The sequence below is a fragment of the Equus quagga genome, chromosome 15 (assembly GCF_021613505.1).
Source record: "Equus quagga isolate Etosha38 chromosome 15, UCLA_HA_Equagga_1.0, whole genome shotgun sequence".
NCBI lineage: Eukaryota > Metazoa > Chordata > Mammalia > Perissodactyla > Equidae > Equus > Equus quagga.
Genome location: NC_060281.1, coordinates 22,510,618 through 22,527,027, shown reverse-complemented (window position 1 = coordinate 22,527,027; position 16,410 = coordinate 22,510,618). Strand labels below are relative to the sequence as shown.

The 16,410-nt window shown below is 43.7% G+C and overlaps 1 protein-coding gene across 11 annotated transcripts in view; it reads right to left on the bottom strand.

Moving 5' to 3' along the window:
* The window catches only part of TRERF1 (transcriptional regulating factor 1), a 194,536-nt gene that overhangs the window by 156,727 nt on the left and 21,399 nt on the right, over positions 1–16,410 (bottom strand). The window contains exon 1 of one of the 11 annotated variants that reach the window (XM_046640090.1): positions 14,044–14,143. The exons of the other annotated variants lie outside the window; for them this stretch is intronic. The gene's annotated coding sequence lies outside the window, so the exon portion shown is untranslated. Of the gene's footprint in view, positions 1–14,043; positions 14,144–16,410 lie in introns of those variants that run through there. 11 annotated transcript variants of the gene reach the window in all.

Here is a 16,410-nt window from a genome sequence, read left to right as displayed (position 1 = left end):
CTTAACTGCTGCATCACTGGGTGGGCCCCACGACTCACCTTCTTGAGAGGACGGGTGGTACAGATGAAGGAGCAGAAGAGAGGAGGTGAGAGGACTCTGTCCTGGGCCCAAGTCAGCCCAGGAAGGAGCTCAGATCCCTTGCAGGCCCTGCAAAGCTCAGCGCCCTCACCTCACAGGTTGACAGAAGGCTCAAATGAGGTAACAGACATGGATGTGCTCAGTACACCCAATAGGGCTGCACAAATCCATCTGAGACCTTCTAGAACCTTCCCCCATCAGATACCACCTCGCTCTTGGGCATCCTGACCCTCTGCCACTTGACTAGTCACTAGCCCCTTGCCCTGAATGGCCCCAATTTTCCTCATCCTAAAAACACCACGTCTGACCTTGTTGCCATCTCATGACTCACCTTTGTAGAGATTTGTGTAACCGCCCCCTCCAGGCTGTATGAGCTCCCCAGAGGCAGGGACAAGAATTCAGGCAGCTCTGTATTCCCTATGGGATCCAGCATCACGCCTTTTTTGGCATGCATTCAGGGAAACCTTGACAAATAGTAACTGAAAGCAGAGAGAACGTTAAACCATAATACGCTAAGTTGTTCTCACAACCAACGAGGGGGTGGAGAGGTTATCCTCATTCACAACGGGGAAACTGGGGCTCGGGGTAAGAAGTTCAAGGTGACCTAGTTCCCAAGTAGAGGAGCTCGAGGCTGGAATTGACCAGTTAGGCCCCAAAGCATCCTAAACCAGAGGAGTGGCTGGCCTCCTTTCCTTCGCGCCTTGTGCATCTTCTACAGAAGTTCGGGGGCCTGCTCACCAAATCTGCTCACCAGAATGCTCTCTTTAAGTCTTTTCCCCTCGGGCCACATCTCCCGTTCTGAAACAGAAGGGGCACATATCCCTTCGTTTAATGTTTCTTCTCGCGGTTATTTGCCTCAGCTCTGTAGGCTGCTTTGTTTTGGGGTGTGTTTGTCTATCCCCCCCACTCTGCTGCCACACTCGGGATGGATCTGCCCCCAAACTACAGACACTGCAGAGATGGGGACAAAACGAGGGAGAGCAGGCAAGGGCCCTCTGCCCTCTGCAAAGATGTTAATGTCAAGGGTGTTTGCCCAGAAGCCAAGAACTCCTGGGATCTCATCTGTGGATGCCACCATTACCTCCTTCTGGGGTGGAGACAAGGGAGCCGGAGAAGATATGTGACTTGCCCCACACCAGATGGCAACGTAATGACTCAAATCCAGCCCCGGTGGATGCCTTGCCCAGCACCGTCTCTACCACAACACGCTGCCCACGGTTCCTCTTTTTACTACCAGAATTTTCCCCCTTCTTTCTTCTTTTAAAAACCTGCATTGCATATTAACAATTTTACAGGGAAAAAAAAAGCTAATCAAAAACACATCAAATAAGCTCTGCGCTTTTCCAGATTCTTATCAACACGTGTGCCCAGACTGTTACCTGCTTGCTATTAGCACAATCCGACATTCTTCTCGTTCCACTTAACTTCATTCCATATCCATGTATACGTGGGGAAGTATTCCACTGTGCTTTGTCACAGAGTTTACTTAATCAATTACCTGCATTTGGGTTATTTCCAATTTTTTTCCATCTTTGGACATGGTTTTCGGCCCTTTGGGATTATTTCTGTGGGACTTCTTCCCAGAAGTAAAAATACTGGTCAAAACGTATAAACAGTGTCACTGCTGTTGTCGTCCAAGTCGCCATGCTCTTCAGAAAAGCAGCTCCACTTTTCAGTAACATTAGCGGTACCCTATTTTCTTACCCACAGACCACAACAGCAGGTTTAATAAATTTGGTCCATTTGTCACTAATATTACGGGTGAACTGAAGTACTACCTCTGAGCTGTTTTAACCTAAGTATCTTTTGTGTTTAGGAAGCTGAACGCTTCTCCACATCTCAGCTTATTATCTGGGCTTCAAACGAAATGATCTGTTCCTATGCCTTGGTTATTTGACCAATACAGTCTGAATATTTGCCTTAACGATCTTTATCAGTTCTGTGCATACTTTTGACAACAAGCTCTTATCCATCAGTTTATCACAACTGTTTCCCTCTTCTATTACCTTCCCCTGTAGCACAATTTTTATTATTGTTTTTAAATCCACTTTACTGAGCTACACCCAGCTGTAAACATGCCACCATGAAAGCCCCACCCCGAACCCCAGGCCACACACTCCATGAAGAAATGGCTGCGTCTATGGGTATTATTTTGAATGTACAGATTTACACATCCCATTTCAATGATCATCTTTACGGAATTTTCACAAACACACATTTGCTCTCCACAGCCGAGGATAAACATTCCATCTGCTTTCTCTGAGTTTTAAAGAGTTTTTAAAACTAAGTTTTTAATACATCTAGAATTTATAACACACGATGAGACATAAATCTGAGTTCATTTTCTCCATATTGTTATCTAGTTTTTCCCAAGAGCCATTCACTTTAAAATAATTCCTTTCACTGTTGTTTGCCTTTCCAAATTTGCCATATATGAATGTCTTCTGTTTATCTAGATCTAATTTGTTGTACTGATCTCCCATTTTTCTGTTTTATTCTAATACTGCACAGTTTTAATAACTACTGCTTACCTGCCTACTTTGCTTAGAGAAGCCTGCTGCTGAAAGATTTTCAAAATATATTTCAGTATGCTTGCCCACCAATTTTTCCTGATTATTACTATTACCATTTTTCATGCTTTATAAAGTATTTCATTGGAATTTTAACTGCCAGAGCATGAAATCTAGGCAAAAATCTTGGGAGATTGACCCTTCCATACTTAAAATTCTAATCAGAAGCAGCCATGCAGGATTTTGTAATTTTCTGTGAATAGAAATTGTGTCATTTGCAAACAGCGATATTTTTATCTCTTCCTTCCCTATAGCAATCCCTCTAGTTTCTTTTTGTTCCTATATTGTTATGACAAGCATCTGTTAAACTATGTTAAATAAGAGTTGCGATAAGGGTCATTTTGGTTTAGTTCCTATTTTGCAGAGCATGCTTCTAGTATTTCTCCACTCAGCATCTGTAGCCCCCATGGAAGGCTTGGTACGTGATTATACACAAGCAGGCTCTTCATCATATTTAGGGGTAAATTCCCCAACACACCTATTTTTAGTTTTATGATGCTTTATAATGCATATATAATTATTTCCAGTATTTTTCTGCATCTGTTGAGATCAAATTCAATTATTCATCAAATGTTTATTGAACATCGATTATATTCCAGGCACTGTGCTGAATACTAGGTGTTTTGATTTTTATGGTTTATTTCTATTAATATTAGTCTTTTTGTATTGAAACACACATATATTCCTAGGATGAGCCCTGCTTGGTAATTTTTCAAGACTCATTTTTCAAGAGCCTGTTAAGTGACTATAAAATTTATCTGGAAAAATTAAGAGACAAGAATATTGAGATATCAACCTCCAAGAGTCAGTTCAAACGCCACCTACTCTGTGAAGCCTTCCTAACCCTCACTTTCCTGAAGCATGATTCCCAGCTCCTTCCTTTGGGCTCCCACCATCCTCCCTCCCTCCACTACCACATTCATCACAGGGATCATAATGCAGTCAAATGTCCACGTACCTGCTTCCCTTTCAGGACTCCATCACTGAGGACAGAGCCTGAGTGTGTCACCAGTGCTAAGAGCCACGACGGTGGATGAGAGTCACCCAGTAAATATTTCCCGAAGTAGTTAGGTCATTCACCTATTCATTTATTTCATTGATGATGACTGCAACTGTACTTTTAAGCAAAACTGATCTGTCATTTCCTTCTTGGGATCAGCAGGGCATGGACAAGCCAGCCCAATTCCATGCACACACAGAGGAGCTGTGGGCCATTGGGCAGGCCTCCTGTCCAAGGAGATACTGGAAATCTCCAGCAAGAGGTTGGCCTCAAAGCGACTTCAGAAAAGAAGACAGGTAAGATGAAGTTATTAATGATCCCAACAACATGGGCAAAGCCCTTGGGATGGGGGGAGCCAGGACAGGTGACTCTCTGCAACACAGGCATGGGGACATCTATGAAGGTTACCAAGGCCCCAGCTGGCTGGAGGAGGCAAGACTCCAACCCCTGGGAGTAGAACCAGTCATCACTAGTTACCACTTATCAACACATACTATGCACCAGACACCCTATACAACTATCTTTCCAATCACTCTGTGAGGAACATTCTATAGTTCCCATCACATACACAGGCTGAGGTCAGTCAGGTTATGTAAGTAATTTACCTAGAGCCACATGGCCAGTAAGTAGGTGAGCTGGGATTCAGACTGATGTCTTCCCACCACACTTTGCTATCTCTAGCAAAAGGCCGGGGGCAGGGTCTTGGCCCCAGCACGGGGCTTGGATATCAGGCCCATTAGCAGAACAGGAACCAACACAGAAACCTCTTAGAAGAACCGAGACTTAGAGAAGGAAATAGGACACAGGAACAAGGCAGGAGGCCCTGCCATGTCAGAGCCAGAACAGTGTCTGAGCCCAGAATCCCGGCCGGAAGGGATGTGAGTCTCCGCTTCCTCAGGCCAGACGTGACTCTAAGAGTGGAGGGCAGGGCTGAACTACAGGAAGCAACCAGGAGGGCTGCCCTCACCCGAGATGATGCAGGCTGGGTCTGGGTGGGTATGCCCTTCTCAGTTCCACAGACCACAAGGGGAACCAGCGTCTAGCCAAGCAGGCCCTCCACTGCCAGGGGCAGCATCACCTGCATCTAGAATTCGAGCTTGTGGAACATGGAGAATCTGACTTTGAAGAAACACCTTAGGTTTTCCTTCTCTGTAAAGTGAACAGAGCTGGACCAGACGGCCTCCGCCGGTACCGTGGATTGGGTTCCTCATCTTGGGATTCTTCGCCTTAGCAACACCATCTAAATAACAGGTCCTATGGTCTATAGACAGGATTCAGGAAAGCAAACGAAAAACTGGGGGGGTTCGATGTGCACGAATGGGGGTGAGTGTATTTCTGGAGAAGTCCATGGCTTCCATAACATTCCCAAAGAGGTCCACGGACCACAAAAGAGGTTCAGAATAACTGATCCAAATGTACCTAAAAAGTCGTCTAAACTAGTAGAGGCTAGACAGCTGTGCTGAGCCAAGGCAGTCAGCTCAACCAACCAAATATGCCCAAAGAAATTCTGTAGCCACAAGCTCTCTTCTACCCTCTCAGACCATCTGGAAAGTCAGAGACAGGGCCTCGGTGGGTCAGGACATCCCATCTCCACCACTTGAAAGGAGAACAACACTAATTTTTTGCAATAGGTAGAAGCATCGTCTTCATACAGTTGATGGCTTCGCTAGATACTTAGCGTCCTAAGGTCAGAGGAGGAGCAGGTACCATTTCCTCTACCTTCTCCCTCTTCATGGGTCGGCCCCACCTGGAGCCTGGGAGAAACGCAGAATCTGGGGCCTCGCTGCTGGCCTGCTGGACCAGAATTTGCATTTATCAAGGGCTCCAGACCCCAGGTGGTGCGTGTGCACCTTCAAGTTTGAGAAGCACTGCTGTACTTGTTTCGGTGCAAATTCATGGAAGAAAGAAATGAAGGAGAAAAGGGAAAACAGAATTAACAAATAAGAATGTGAGAAAGTGTTCGGGAAGAGAATGACATTTTGGCTCTTATAAAAAATAATGAAATTGCTAAACCATGATCCCAATTAATTTCAAAAGAATGAACTGGAAAAGTTAGAAAAGAAACACAAAGACCCAGTAAATGAGCCACTGATACATTGGGCAAGGGATTTTATGTGTAATCTTAAGCTAATAACTGAAAAGCAAAGTTAACAAGATGATACTTAGAAATTTATAAGATACCCAAATTAAAGCAAAAGGAAAGACAGTTAAACTGAGCAGTAACAGAAGATGAATTAGAAAAAGGCAAAAACAACCAATGGATTCCTTGGAAAGTCTTTCTATAATGTGCAAAGATTTTTTGATCACTTAAATATGCAAGTAAAACATTCACACTTTCCTTTTGACAAATTAAAGCACGCAATTTAAAGGTGAGGCCTCCCCAAACACTCCAGCCCCGAGAGGGCACCTCCGATATAAGCTGGCACATGTTTTTCAGGCCTGTTTTGTGTGAATACGTGATTCTACCAAAAATATGATACTGTCAAAAATATGACATCGTTTTCTTTTTCAAAAATAGCCTCACATTGTACATACTCTGCAACCTGCCTTTTTCACTCAACATTACATTTCTGAGATCTATTCCTATCACAAGGTATCAAATGTAACATATTCCTTTTAACTACTCTTGCAGTGTTTTTCCAACTCTTCTGACTGAGTCTCACATATGAAAGAAATATATTTCATACTGTGACCCACTTCACACTTGTGAATATGCAAAACTGAAATAAACAATCTCACCAAATATTTACCCACACTATGTGCGACGCATTCTATTTTCTATTCTTTGTTTCACACTGTGTCACAACCCACTAAGTGATTTATTGATCCACGAATGGTCTGAACAGTCCAAGTTTTGTTTAGCCTTTACTAAATAAATAAATATTTATTCATTCATCCTACTGATGGATATTTACACTGCTGTCTCCAATTTTCCACTATTACAACAATGTTCAATGAACACTGTGCATGCATGTGAATGTTTCTCTAGGGCATATACGAAGAGTGGAACCACTGGGGCCTAAGATATGGGCATTAGAATTTAGATAAATATCACAAACCACCTTGCCAAGCACTTGCATCCATTTACTCTCACCAGCAATGCACAAAAGTACCTGTTCTTTACACCCTTATCGATTCACTATATTATCAAACATTTTGATCTTTCCAATCTGATAGGTTACAAATGCCATTTTCTGATTTGCATGCTTTATTATGAGAGTTTGTGCATCTTTTCTTTTTAAGAGTCATTTACCTTCCTTTTCCTGTGAATTTCTGATCCTGTCTTTTGCCCATTCTTCAATTAAGTCAATGATCCTTCTCTATTTCCAAGAGCTCCTCATATATTGAGAAAATTAGCTCCTTTTATCATACATGTTGCAAATATTTTTTCTCAGATTATCACATACCTTTTGACTTTGTTTATGGTGTTTTTCTCCTGCAGAAGTTCTCATTTGTTACTGTCAAATTTATCAATCTTTTATGTCTTTTGGGATTGGTGTCAAACTTAGGATGGTCTCTCTACTCCAAGACTCCAGAAAAATTCTTCTGGCACTTTTCTATTTTCATCCTTTATTTAAATCTTGGTCTATCTTGATAGACTTATTTTGATCTAAGGCACAAAGTAGAGCCCCTGCCTTCCGCCCCCGACCAAGATAGCAATCTAGTTGTGACGATACTATCTTTTCCCATCAATTTGAAATACGGCCTTTATCACAAGTTGCGCGCACACACACACACACACACACACACACCTGTTTATGTCAGGGCTTTCTATTCTGCCCCATCACTCGCTCAGTTCATTCAGTACTGAAATATTTTAATTATCGTAGCTTTCTAAAAATGTCTAATATCTGTCAGAGCTAGGCCCTCTTCTCTTTTTCTTTTTCATATTTTCACGCACGTTAATTTTTCCATATGAACTTAAAATCAGCTTTTCTACTACCAGAATAATCCTACTGGTCGTCTGACTGTGATCACATTTTAAATGTACAGGAGAAGTGATATTTTTATAACACTGGCTCTTTTTAGCCAGGGTTATATTACCTTTCTGCTTAAGTGTTTTACACCCCTTTGTAGCACTGAAGTTACATAGAAATATAATTTTTATTAAGTTTATAACTAGATAGTTTATCTCTTTTCTTGCTTATATAAATGGAATTTTTTTTCTCCCATCATGTTTTCTAGTTAGCTATTGTTTATAGGGGAGAACTACTCATTTTTGTGCATTAATTCCACACCCAACTACCTTACTAATTCGTATTCTTTCTAGTTTTGCCTCCTCCCTTTTAGTTTTTATACTTCTTATTTCTTTCTCTTATCTAATTATACCAGCTTCTCCCTCCAAAACAAGGTTATATAATTATGGTGCTTAACCCGTGATTTTAATGGGAAAGCATCTAGTATTCATCACTTCAATACTAAGCAAAATTTGGCTACCGGCTTGACAAAAAAGTACTTTCTCAAGATGAGGAGGCATTTAATTGTTTCTACATTCTGAGTTTTATTAAACACAGATGCTTCATTTTTCATAAAGCTTTCAGCACCTTATTTTCTCCTTAGATCCTTTAATATGGTGATTTTTATTAATAGAAATCCTAAAATTAACCTATCCTTGCATTCCTGCTCTGAAACCCACGTGCCGAGGGAGTTCTTTCAACGGGCTGCTGGATTCTATTTGCTAATTTTGCTATTAGGATTTTGCATCAATATTCAAAACTGAGATCACTTCGTGGTTTTGGGCGCGCGCACACTGTTCTTTTGTCACATTTTGTTACACTAGCTTCATAAAAAGAATTTTAGCTTCCTTCATTCTTTGCTCTAGAAGAGTTTAAGTAGCATTAGAATCACCTGTACCTTCAATATTTGAAAAAATTTACCTGTGAAATCGTCTGGTCTACAACTATTTTAAGGAACAGCTCTTAGATAACCTTCTCAATTTCTTCTATAGCAATTGGTTTGTTTAAATTTTATTCTATTCTGGTTTGACTTTGTTTTTGTTTTTTTAATTTTTAAAGAGCACATACTCCCATATAACATAAACTATTTGTAAACATAGAAAAAGACCCTACCAGCATCGCTGTAAGAAGCAAATACAGCCTCCACCCCAGACCAGGACAACGCCCAAACGGCCTGGTTCCTAACTGCTGCACCCCTCCTCCTTGGCCCCACTTAAGGCCTCCTCTTTTCTCACCACCAGATTCACATAGAAAGAGAATGAATGGGTTTGCAACACACCAGAAGCACACCGGCGTTCCCCACCTCCAGCACCATCAGAAGCAGATGGCTGCACTGTCAGGACTGTAGACAAATGGCTCAGTTCCCTCCACCTCCCCTCAGCGGCGTCCCTTCCAATGTCTTCTGGGCTTGTTTTCAGAGCCTCACCAGCCCCTATCCATCTCTGAAGCCAGCAGCCCCACCCTACTCACACCAAATCCTTGGCCTCCCGCTGGATAACATCAAGGAATCCACAGGTGTTCATTCACCAGCCACCTGCCAGATGCCTGGGGTACCGGGCGTACAAGGGTCCTGCCCTCTAAAAGCATGTTATCTGAGTGAATGGTTAAGACCTGCCCACAGGGAACAACAAGGTCTCAGTAAGCAGCCCCGAACAACCAGGTACTAAATAGTGCAGCAGAGCAAACCAAGAGAGACATCGAAATCACTGAATCATCAGGAAGGCAGTGGGAAAGACACTTCAAGCAAGGGACCCAAAGCCAGGCAGAAGGAGGATCGGCCCAGCGTGCTAATGGTGAACGGTGGGATACAGCCTGGCCAGGGAAGGAGGCAGATAAGCCTGGGCCCCGGGGGGCCCGGGGGCCCTGGAGCCCCACTGAGAGGTTTGGACATGACACAGCAAGCAATGAGAGCCACAGTGGGCTCCTGTGAAGGGGAGTAACAGGAAGAAAGCGGTGTTTTGGTCACACCCCCCCACATTCTATGATGCCAGACTTGCATTCAAAGAAATGACTAGCTGTGCCAAGAACTCGGTGAGCTGTGGGGGACTGTAAACCACAACCCTATGCTGATGCCACAAGTGACAATGGAGACACACACACACACACACACACACACACACACAAAGTCCAGGCTCTAATTAAAGACACCAAGCTGGAATCATACTGTGGCACTAGGATTTAAATAGTTTATTGCACTAAACAATAAAAACCACATTGCCACAAATCTCTAACCTCAGGGGGCATCCGTGCTAGCCCAGCTCGTCTCAAACTTGAAGTGTACTCGGATCACCTGAGGATCCTGTTAAAAATGCACATCCTGATTCTGCAACAGTGGGTTCTTCGTTTACATCCACGAAGCTCCGAAGCGACGCTGGATGCCCCTGATCCAGGGACCATGCTTTGAGCAGCAAAGGACTGGATGATACTGAGGGCTGGCTCCCAGGCAGCAGATTATGGACATTAATCACAGGCAGAGAGAAGACTGAGAGCTGTCTGGGGTCAACAGCAGAGCACCCAAACTAACCAACTCATTTTCTATTCGAAAAATTCACCATGGGAGTTCAGTAACAGGCTCGAGCCATTAGTAAATAGAAACCACCCCTGCATTTCACAACTGCCATCTAATTACTCTCAAGTAACCTTTCACAGCAGCCCTAAGCTAGCTCTTTCAAGCGCTGATGCCACTAATCAAGTCATAAAGCCTTAAAGCGTCATATTATTAGCCTTGATAACAGAGCATAAAACAAAGCCCAATAACAATTACATTTGCCTTTCCTCCCAGCTGAGGCCATCCGTCAGGCTAACATGTGCGTTTCCATCCCAGGCCAAAGGAAAACACATTTAACCAGTGAGAATTTTGTACCCAGGATGAGCGACCCAAGAGAAATTTATGAGCTCTTTTATGATCCATCTGAGAAGATTCTAGAAAGCAATCCCAATCTGCCACAATCCTAGCGACTTCTTAACTGTCCCTTGGGTAACTTGGAAGTCTGGAAGAAGCTTCTGCTTCTCTCCATCACTTCTGCTGAGTCCCCTCCCCTCAGGTCGCCTACTTAGGCACAGAGAGACTCACTTCAAATCAACCCCATCACAAACCACAGAGGTGCTTGCAAAGGCTCAATTCTGAAATCAGATGGCCTGGGTTTCAAGCTGCATGCCTGGACCACTTGGAAATGAGGCAGGTGGCCAACGAACGGGGCAACGATCACAGAGATTGTTCAAAGGTAGACCTGGACCCCACCTCCATGTGACCACAGACTACACACATACAAGCCATCAATTCAATCAATCAACTGTCTAAAGTGTGCAGAACCTCCCCACTCTACTATACACTGTGGGGATTGAGAAAACACAATCCCTGAACTTGAGGCATTGGTCAAAGAGGAGATATAGCACCCCACACTCATGCAGCAACAATATTTTAAGTTCCCTGATGGCTGGCATCCACCAATCTGGAGAATTTTCTATACTTGTGGCCTAAAGTTCTATAAAACATGGATAATGACAACTCCTCCGTGAAGATTAGGCCATTGGCTGTGGAAGGAAATAAGCCTGAGGACTTGCCCTGCTGGGAGTGAACACTCCTGTCACAGTGCTGACTAAGCAATACGCGAGGAACAAGAATTAATCTGTCCTCCAACGGTGGGTAAGGGACTCCCACAAGACTACACAGTGAGTTTTAGAGCTGGGGGCAGAAATCAGGCCCCGCAACTCCCAGGCTGAGGTTCTTTCAACCAAATCACATTCCCCTCCCCTCTACTTTGGAATTCCCCTATGAAATTAGAATTAAAAAGTTTCCCACTTCTGTGCTCTTTATCCCCCCACAACCCCGACCAACCTTCGGAACCCCCTTTCTCTTGGAGAAGCAACATAAGCATCTGAGAGCTGGCCCGGTTCTGCTCTCCCTAAGATGGGTCAAAAGTCAAGCAAAGTCACATCCCCCCTTCAGGACTTAGGGTCCTCTTCTCTGAAATGAAGAGGTTAGTGGAGATGATTTCTAAGGTCCCTTCTAGCTTTAAATAGAGTCAATAGAAGCTTTACTTTGCAGTTAGGAAGGAAAAGGGGCTCCCCAAACCCACGGCTCCTGCTCTGTGCAGGGAGGATGGGCTGGTCCAGGCAACTGATAAGAAGCCACATCCATTAAGAACCTGTCCACCAATCGCCTCCCATGGTCCACATAGAGCTTCCCCAGCCCACACAAGAGGAGGGGTGACAAGCTGCCAGCTGTCTTCCCAACTTTGCCAGGAAAAATTCTTAATTCAAGTTTGTGTTACAATGCAGTTTTTTCTTTTTAATGACTTCTTTAAATTATAAAATTGATTTGTGTTCATTACAGGAACTCAGAAAACATTTTATTTTTAATTACTTTTTAAATCATAAAAAATGTACATTCATTACAGAAAAATCAGAAAACTTGCTAAAAGAAAATCCCACCTGTAAACAAATCTATATCTAGTTTTTAATTAAGTCCAGTTGAGAATCAAAGAAACTCAAGGGTTGGAATTGACCTTAGAGGTGGCGTCCTGACTATGCCATTTAAAGTCAGGGGGATGACTATGATCCAGCCCAATGCCCCTGTCTCCACTGTCCCTGACAGGTGGTCACCCAGTCTCTGCTCAAACAATTCCCACTTTTCCAGCCCTCTTCTGGGCAGCCTGGCCATTTGGTTCTTCCTGCAGGAGAGGGCAGCCATTATACACATAGGCGAGTGACAGGCCTGGACTCGGGTCCAGTTCCAGGCTCATCCTCTTACACGCTCCATGACCCTGGGAAACCTCTTAGCCCCTTTGAACTTGAATTTCCTCATTTCTAAGATGGGAATGATAATACCTGCCTGAAAGGGTCATCGTGAGATTTAAATGAGAAAATACACAGAAAGCACTAAGCAAAGCGTCTAGCACAGTGTAAGCGCTCAATAAACAGGAAATATTATTATTAAAGGGTGGCTTGTAAGAATGGTTTTCAAACTTTTTTCGCCTTATCCCTACTAAGAAATTATACTTTACACCATGACTCAGTACATAAAATAGCTATATATCCATTTAAATATATAAAACTGAACAAGTTATTTTCAAGAAACAATGCTGATGCAACTGATCCAGTTAAGATTTTTCTTCCTATTTTATTCTTTCCTTTCTATTGTGTTTCATTTTTTAAATTGCTGGTCTTGATCACTAAATTGACCATACAACCCACTAATGGATTACAAACTGCAGTTGGAAAAACACTGACTTATACTAAGACCAAATATCACCTCCTGTAACTTCCCCTTTCAATTCTAGCTTCTGGAACCACACAGAACAACCCCGCTCCCCCTTCCACATGCCAAATTTTCAAGCATTTGAAGCATTCCCCGTTCTCTCAAGCCGTCACTGTATGCGATCTCGCTTCCCAATCCCCTTCGTCCGCATCCCCCTCCTCCAGAGAAGGATCCTTCCTTCCTCCGCAAGCTTTCCTCCTTCAACCACTGCTGCCCAGGCTGGCCATGCGCATCCAGCAGCTGTTCTGCTCCCCTGGTGGCCTCTATGCAGCCTCAGGTCTTGCAGCCTGACATGAGCATCTTTTGGAACCTTCCTGCCAGATGCTCTATTCATCCCCAAAGGAACTCATCTTGGTTTCTTCCAGTCCATCCCCAACTCCTTCTGAAGATGGTTCATTCATACAAAGGTATTCCCTCCACCTCCTACTCTGTCCTTCCACAAATGAGAGTAGGATGCCTCAAGGCCCATCAAGCAAGAAGAGTGAAAGTGAGGAAGAGTTTCAATATGCATATTTGAGCCTAAATCTACAACCAGAAAGTGCTCCTTTCTTACTCATCTCTGAACTAGATCTGCCTGCTAAACCTGGAACCAAACCGAGACAGCCTCATCGCCTAGCCACATCTGTCCCTTCACGGTGAAAGCAGCCCTGAGACAAGGAATCTCACACCTGGCCCTTCAGAGCTGAGATCTCCCAGTACCATCTTGCGTGCGCAGAAAGCGACAGATAGCAGATTCAGCCACAGTTTCCCATGTCCTATCTGCGTTTGTGGTCATCAAAAAAGGCGTTCGTGGTAATAAAAAAATTAAATGAAATGCACACACATGCACCTACTGTCCTTCCTCTGATGGATAACGTTTTGTAATCTGGGTTTTAAAAAAATGTTTCCACAGCAAAAACAAAGAAAGGTCTACTATGCCTTCAAAATGCAGGCTGGCTCCCGCTCGCTCCCATCTCTCTTACTGCCCTTGGGGATGGTAGCACAAGACCACATTCAGGAGAGTCTCTCTCACAGAAGGAAACTTCGTGAACCCATCACCCAACAATTATGCTTATTATACATATTTGCATCCCTAAAAAACTTAAAATTTTTGTTGACTTTAAAGTTTATTCAAAAGGTATCATGCTGTATGGCAGAGTGAGGGTCTTGCTTCTTTCCATTCAACCCACTAAGACTCACTCATACTGTTGCATACAGATGCTCTTCATTCACGTCGCTGCCGTGACCACAGTGCATTGACCCATTCTCCAGCTGATGAGCATTTGGGTTTCCAGTTTTTTTGCTATTATCAACAGTCTACTAGGAACATTCTTAGGACATATCTCCTGGTGCCCACGTGAATGAGTTTCTCACGATGATTACATACCTAGGAGTAGAAATGCCAGGTCACGCAATATGCACAGACAATACCACTGTTTTCCAAAGTGGCTACATCAGTTTATCCTCCTGCCAGCAGCGAATAAGAGGCCACGGGGATCTCTGTCCTCTCCAACGCTTGCTGCTGCACAGCTTCCTAACGTCTGACGATCAAACGGGGATAAAATGGAATCTCATTGTGATCTGCATTCCCTGATTACTAATGAAACTGTCTCATAAAAAGAAAGATCTTCTTTCAACCTAACGCCCTGGACTTTTCTTTCACGGCTCTTATCACGGTCTGTAATGAAACACTTGTGGGATTATTTGATTAAAGCTCATGGCCAGGCCTGTTTTCTTCACCACGGCACACTCTACACAGGCACAAAGTAGGGCCTCTGTGTGCGCACTGAATGAATGAGTGCACGAACAGCGGATTAAAGGAGAACTATGCAGTCAGTCTTCGGGCGCTGATCTGATTTTATTAAAAGCCTGGGCTCACGAGCTAGGGTCTGACTTCCCCAACCGAGTTATCAAGGCTGGTTGTGTAGCAGTGAGGGACCTCCAAACTTGTACTGAAGGGAGGGAAGGGTCCACAGAGGACAGAGCCAAGTCCACTCTCGGTCCAGGGCAATTCGTGGTGCCTCCTCATTAACAGTAATGTAAAACGACAACTACTGTTGTGAATTGTGGGCCTAACATGGTCCACACACTTCACACCAAACAGTAACAGCTATTATTTACAGAGCGTGCTTATTATAGGCCAAGCCCTGTTACATGCTTACTGGATTATTCATCTGATTCTCATAACATCTCTGTGGAATGGATACGACAGCCCCGTTTTATAGCAAAGAAAACTGAGGCTCAGAGAGTCTAAGGAAGTGCCCAGTCACAGCACAGAAGGGGAAAACCCAGAGTCAGAATCAAACCAAAGTCAGTCTGGCCCCAGAACCCGTGCCCTTTCCAGACACCTGCGGCCAACCCTGCCCCCTGAGTGTCCTCTCTTCTCTGCATGGAGCTGCTTTTCCTCCCCACCTGCCCCTACAAAGCTCCTCGGACAAGTTTTGCTCCACAGCTCACAAAAGCTTTCACTGCACTTGGGGAACAGTGCTCGAGTAAGAGGTCACCCTGCTGTCTGTCATTTAAACATGTGCATGACAACACACTCATCTAGTAGGTCACTGGCTGCAAGGTGCTAGGTGTCATCCAGCAGGTTGGCACGAGGACATCACCCATGCCTGGCTCTCCCAGAGTTCTGCCAAGTCAACAGTTCCCACCAGTGGAGGTTCTGCAGAAACCAGCTCCTTTTCAACTTTGAAAGGGTTTTCACTGCAACTGGAAACAAATACCTCACAAATACCTAACACACCACTGGCACATGACATGCCTTAACTCAGCAAGAAATACTATGTAGCCACTAAAATTATACAACCCAGGCTAATGCATGGAAATATGCATGTGAGATTATGTTAAGTGAAAAAAAGAAACTCAAAAATAGTGTCTGCGTGCCAAATAAAGTACACATAGTACCCCCAGAGACCAGTGAATAATATAAATAGAACTCAGTGTCCACCAGAACCTTTCTTCAGTAAAGTTACTTAGGTTTCTAATGCCCCCCAAAAGCTACTTGTCAACTATTTATAACACGGACGGTTTCAAAGCAATGCTCCTAACCGCAGCAAAGAATTATTCCCAGCAAGAATGAAAGCTCCCTGAGGGTCATGATCATGTCTGTTTTGTTCATGACTGTATCTCTAATGAAGGGGTTGAAAGGGTCAGACCAGGGGTCAGCAACTGTGGCCTGCTGCTAACTCCCACCGCCTGGTTTTGTAAATAAGGTTTGATCGGAACACAGCCACTCATCCATTTACGAGCTGTCAAGGACTGCTTTTATGCTACAGTGGCAAAGCTGAGTCCTTAGGACGGAGACATGGCCCACGAAGCTGAAAATATTTACTCTCTGGCCTTTCAGAGAAAGTTTGCCAATCCCTCATCTAATGCTTAGCCTGGCAGCTGCATATAGTAAGGATGCAATATTTATTGAATTAATTATTTCAAATAAGCCCAAATTGAGCTAATATGTAAGAACAAAGACTTAATTTATCCAGGACACATACTAATAGATGCCTAGCAAATGGGAAATACGCTCTCTTTTATATTTTGAAAAAAGGGACTCGTGACATCCTCAGC